This window comes from Nothoprocta perdicaria, unplaced genomic scaffold (assembly GCF_003342845.1).
Source record: "Nothoprocta perdicaria isolate Ctin4 unplaced genomic scaffold, notPer1 scaffold_187, whole genome shotgun sequence".
Classification (NCBI taxonomy): Eukaryota; Metazoa; Chordata; class Aves; order Tinamiformes; family Tinamidae; genus Nothoprocta; species Nothoprocta perdicaria.
Genome location: NW_020455060.1, coordinates 1,514,529 through 1,520,528, shown reverse-complemented (window position 1 = coordinate 1,520,528; position 6,000 = coordinate 1,514,529). Strand labels below are relative to the sequence as shown.

Here is a 6,000-nt window from a genome sequence, read left to right as displayed (position 1 = left end):
ACCAGAAAGGAGGTTATGGGTTCAGATCCAGGGAACCCAAACGTGTCCAGAGCCTTCTCCTCTCTGTCACTATCTGAGGGTAAAGCATCGTGCCRTCAGATGCCTTCACTGGGGACACTGGAAGGCATATCCCTCCTCTCAACCTTTTCTAATTTTGGCTTTAAACTGGATGCCAAACTGAAGCTATTAGAAAAAAAAAGATCTACTTACGCATTTGTTCTGTCACTCTGTTAAAAAAGAACAGCTGAACAAATTATCAACATTTTGTGAGGATTAGGAAAATTGATACAGGCTGAGTCACTGCATGCCTATATAACCCAAAGTAATGTTAAAACCCAGGAAATGAGACTGGGGCTGGAAAGGCTGAGAGAATTATTGTATTATTGTTGCGTCCTATAATGCCAGATTATTGGACTCGGTTCTCCACTGCCTATTTACACCCTTGTAAATGTTTGAATACTCTTGCTCCAAAATGATTACTATTTTCAAACTCCGAGAGCTGCTGTGCACAACTTTCACAAAGGAATTAACTCAATTTAAGCTGCGTGTTTTAAACATCAGAACTGAGTCAGAAACTAAACCCTCTTTGTAGACTTTAGGTCTGATGCCAAGCAATAGATAACAAGCTCTTTTAGCTTTTATTTCCTTACATATAGGAGATAGGAAATGTGTTTCTTCTAATATGGAATGGATGGATGGATTAATCAAAGGAGAAGTGGATGGATGGATGAAAGGAGAGATGGAGGGATGGAGGGATGGAGGGATGGGTGGAGGAATAGATGGGTAACCAATGAACTACTCATGTCCGTGGCAGAGGGAGCTCGGGCCTGTGTCAGCCACTTGCCTGGCTTTGATCCCCGGAGCAAGCAGCACACGGGCCCTGCGGATCACCTGTCAAAGGGCCTGTCTGCAACCTTTCCCTGGCCCTGGGAGGTCTTTTGATGCAGGTGGTGATGATAATTAGGGCCTAATTGAGTGATTAACAGCCCCAGCAGCTTGAGGCTTTAAGAGCAGATTGGGAGCCCCTCTGCCCCTTCCCAGCAGGTCTTGGCTCCAAGCTGCTGCTCCTGCCAGCTACAGCATTGCCAGTCCCAGCAAGACGTCCCCATGGGTCCTGCCTAGGCTTGGGCTTTGCCCCGTCCTCCTCGGCAATGTGTGGAGCAGGCAAAACCCAGGCGCGACTGCATCTTCTCGTGAGTACCATAATCGCTCTACCTAAGCCTCGATTGCCGATAGCAGCAGGAATACACTCCCGTTTGCCAAGGCACATGCTCTCTGCAGGCAATGGAAATCTGTTGGGATATACTGAACTTAATTAACTGCGTTTGAAGAGCCTATTAAGGCAATATTAAAAGAAGCCTAGCTCAGCAGGCCTGCACAGTGGGAAGACCCAGCAGAGCTTTYAATGCAAGACTTATTGCCCAGGCATCCTGCTGCCCAGCCCCGTGCTCTGCTTGGGAGCTGGTTAATAGACTGCTTGGGAGCAGCGTAAAGGGGGTTGCAAAGGGATCGGGCTAAGTGGGGCCTGCATCAAAGGAAATCAGCCTGTAATGTATTATGTGCTCCCTGTGCGCATAGGGAGAAAAAGGCATGTAAARATGGAGGTTGTTCAGCAGCATACCTAAAAGTTTCGGGATAGTATGTAGGGAATCCAAAATAGTTTTTTCCTGAGCAGGTCTAGCATTGCTCTGCACAGCAAATTTATTTTTTTTCCAAAAAATGAAAAATTCTCAAATAAGAGATACTTCTTGTGTCCCTTCTTTTTTTCCTCTACTTATACACTAAATTAAAGATTAGTTTTGGGTGCCTCTACTTCTCAAAGTAAGTGTTGCCACCAGTCTGAGTGTTGCTAATGGATTCCCGTCTCGGCTACGGGAGACTCAAACAAAGCTGTGAAGTTCTGCATTGCCTGAATGGTGAATAAGGAACTCTGTTTTGCACACAGAGCTTTCCTCAGGCCACTATATTTATTATAAACCGCTGAATTGCGAAACTATAGCAAAAATAACAAAAAAAAAAATAACAAATTATGTGGGCTTTGCCTTACTCAATGTAATCTGCAAATGGGTAGGATGGGTCAAATGAATAACAGCGCTAACAATAATTCCTAACTTTTATAGAGCGTTCCTTCCATCTGGAAGGTTATCCAACCAGTATGTGCGACATTGTGAAATGAGTGTTTGGGTTAAGTTGCGTTGTATGGAAGCGAGGTCAACGTGAGCTCAAACCTTTAGACCCAGAGGAGAGCTGCTGGCCAGGCCAAGGCTCCAGCTCTTGACATCAGTGGATTATACTGAGGTGTTTATTAAGATGGGAGAGTTCTGCGGCTTGCAGAAAGAAGCTTAAAAATGTGACCTGAGTTAACCTGATTAATGCAAGGAACAACTTCATATTGTTGGGTGCTCATATGTTGAGGGCTATAAACTCTCATGGTCTTTAACTGAAACAAATGGTCTCTTTAGGGGAATGAAATGGTACAGAATGGTCTCTGTCTCTGCCTGTCCTTCCATCAGTGCAACTGCTTCCTCCAGAGCTCTCCTTAATGTGCATTTAAGATCAAGCTGATGTTAATTAAGGTATTTGCCATGAGACTACTCGATATGTGTATTAAGCCTCATAATGTGGTTAATATCATGATTGCATAACTGTGTGGGGGTCTTGTCAGAAAAAATAATAGTGTTCTCCTTGAGATCCTTCTCTGTCTGTTTGAAGCTGTGTTTGGAGATGGGTCATCAAGGGCACTTTGCTTCTGCTTCCCAAATGCTTCAGCCACTGCAGTGTGTGGCCTTGTGTTGGAGCTGGGGGAAGAGGACATTTGCCCTRTTAGCCCTGCAAGCAAGAGGGAAGAAATTCAGCTTCCCAGAACAGCTTTATGATAAAAATAAGCTGGTGGATCATCTTTTCCTAATTATTCTTCTCTGAAAGGGAAATAAAGGACACTCTGCCTCAAGTACCAAGGTTTATCACTTTGGCTTGTGATGAACTTAAGAAATCAATGCCAATAGGGCTTCCTCCAAGGAGCCTGTGGTGTGATCATCAAAAGCTGCCAAAGTGGGTCTGTGCAGGGACAAGTGCTTCTGTGATCATGGAACTTGCATTATGTTGCCAAGAAGAACCCCCAAGTCAGCATTTGCATAAATAAGGTACCATGTCCATGTTTACGTGGCAGTTATTCCTRATGTTTTACATAAAGTAATGAGGCTGTAAAGCCCAAAGTTCTTAGCCAATTTACTGCAATTGCTGAATTAAAAATAGAAGATCCTACTGAGGAATGTCTGCTCAGTGCAGCTGATGCATAATTGTGTGTGGCTTCAGCTTGTTTGGCACAGGAAAACCCTGTGTAACTTGAGAATTCATTACGAGAAAAGTACAGGACTCCTGCCATCTTCTAATGGCCTTCTTACAGCTTGAAACACAAAATTTACAAGGAAAGTCTTAAAGAAATGACAGGAAAATCTGAGAAGATAACGAAATCGGACAGGGAAATTAATAGAAGCCTTGGGTTTTCTAATTCACAGTGATTAATATCTTCAAGTTCCATGATCCTTGCTTTCCACTGGAACTGATAAACTACCATCTGTGGCTTCTGTGCTTTAAATCAGTGTGGAAAAGCTTAGTTGGCCTYGTTGGCCTATCTGTCATTTCTTTCTCTAGCTGGAGGTCAGGAGTAAAACTCCCTGGCTGCAGTGGTGAGGTGTACTATTTGTTCCAGTTGTGTTTGGATTTCTCTATTTGTGTTTTCCTGTTATGTTCAGAGTGATGGTGTGACCAGCATTTAAGGTACTAATCAGTCCCCAGCACACTACTAAGACCAGCAGGTTTCATCATGTCTCGGTTAATTTTGCAGAGCCTCCACTCCTTAAATACTGTTTCTTTTTTGATAKTTTTTTTCTTCAAGGTATATCAGGTCAGATATCCAAAGTCAGAGGCACCACAAACCTGTTTTCACTGCAGAAATTCTCAGCTGTTTGCACGTAAGGGAGCCTGCCTGGCGTTGGACAGTTTACATGAACCATGCAGTCCTATGGAGAGCAGCACATGTTTTGGGGTTCATTTCTCACTGACATGGAGGCAGAGAAAAAGGGAGTCCCCTTAGCCAGCTCATGAAGCTGATGAATGGCAGAGGGAGATGTGRCTCGTGCGCTGTGGATGGGCATGAGCAGGCAGGTGATAGAGCTTCTGAGCACAGCAAAGAGGGAATAAAAAAACAAATATCAGCCTAATGGGCTTGCTTCTGCAAGCAGCTTTTGTGCCAGATGGGGGTAACTCTTGGCAGGAGAAGGCAGATGACTGGGGGAAGTGATCGATTCCCTGGCACACGGGGATGTGGAAGCAGATGTTTGTCTGCAGCCGTGGTCTGCTGGGGCTGGGCTGCTCTGCAACATGGACCTTCCCCCTCGCATGTCATCTGCAAGCAGGGAAGCCCCTGTGATTGCTGTGTAAAAGTAGGACTTGCTCTTTTAGTCTCCACGGATCTTAGCCCGTGTATTTAAAATGAAGTGCATAACAAATTTGTCATGTTTAATGCTAAGTGATATTCAATACCAGCTGTGATGCTTAGGGAAGGATGCATGAAGATGTGTAGTTGGAAGTCAGTGGCAGGGGGTCACCTGTGGGATAGAAGAGGTTAAGGGCTGGAGTAAGCCAAGGTTCAAGTCACTGCAGGTGTCTAGCTAACAAGAGCTGACTTGTTAGCTGCGAAGCAGAAATGATGTCTTGACTTTAGATGACTTTGCAGTGACTAGATTATTCAGTTTATTCTCTGATAAGGGAATGTCCCTATCTTGCCAGTGCTACACAGCAGTTTAAAACACAGCATATAGAATCTGAACTTTTCTGGTGGTCTGTTACTTAAAGCTTAAAAATAGAACTGGTGGAGAATCAAGGGGAAAAGTAGATTGGCATAGCTGTAAAAGCAGTAGAGGTATAAGACTTCAGCTTTGTGTGGTGAACACCATTTTCTGATCTTTCAAACTTTTGTTTTTCTGTAGAAACTGTTGTTGATAAATGGTATTTAAATGCAATTTGGGCGGTGAGAGGAAGCATCTCTACACTCCACCTACAAACACCCTGATGCTTCTTTTATCCTAGTTATTATCTTACATAAATGCACACTTACCTTGCTTTAACCCTCAGTGCCTGGTGCATACAGTTAAAAAGCACTTTGAAATGTGTTGGATTTGCAGGGCTGCTGCTAGCTAGAGTCTCTGCACAGCAGTGCTTGTGAGCCTGGTTTCTGTTTCAATTACTGCTTTCAAATGTGCCGCCTCCTTCTTTGGGGGAAGAAAAAACGGTGCCTTCCTGTATTTTTTTGCTCCACACCCCCTTCCTCTGCTTAGCTGCAGTCTATTTTCCTTCACACTTATTTGACATCATGGAAATTCAGTCGATGCCAATAATTTATTATGGCATATGTGGGAGACGTAGGTGTTTCTGTCATTAAGGCTTTGGCTGGCGTTCCCGGCGTGGCTCCGGAGCCCTGCAGCCGGGCCGGGTGTCTGCCAGCTCCCTCGCTGTCCCAGCTCGCTGCGCGGGAAGGAGGCACAAAACCAGGCCTAAAGTCACGTCTTTGACGGGGTTTAACACCCTTCTTGCCTCTTGAGAGGCTGCTGCTCATTAATATTTAGATCTAATGCTCCCTGGGAATTATTCCGCACAGGAGGAGAACTTGCTAGGCTGGAAAATGAGCATGTCCTGATGAGAGGCGCTTGTGTAAATAGATCCATTTTTGTACAAAATAAACCCATAATTCAGGCATACATTCTGTTTATTTTTGAACATGGATTTTTGTCAGGGAATGTGCAGCTCGACCTTCTGCTCAACAGGAAAATGTTTACCCAAAGAGTTAACGCAGATGAGTAATTGGGGACTCTCCTGCCAGTTCTCGGGTGGTGGGATTCCAGTAAACAGCTAGACACTTTGAACTTATGGGCTTTACTTTATGTCATGCTCCAACCACTAAAACAACATGCCACCATGGAGTTCTTCCCTGTTAAATCA

The 6,000-nt window shown here is 44.4% G+C and overlaps 1 long non-coding RNA gene across 2 annotated transcripts in view; it reads left to right on the top strand.

Moving 5' to 3' along the window:
- Window positions 1-1,098: 1,098 nt before the first annotated feature.
- LOC112945262 overlaps window positions 1,099-6,000 on the top strand; it is a 70,341-nt gene continuing 65,439 nt past the window's right edge. For both annotated transcript variants that reach the window (XR_003248983.1, XR_003248982.1), the window contains exon 1: window positions 1,099-1,193. This is a non-coding gene — a long non-coding RNA (uncharacterized LOC112945262). The remainder of the gene's footprint in view (window positions 1,194-6,000) is intronic.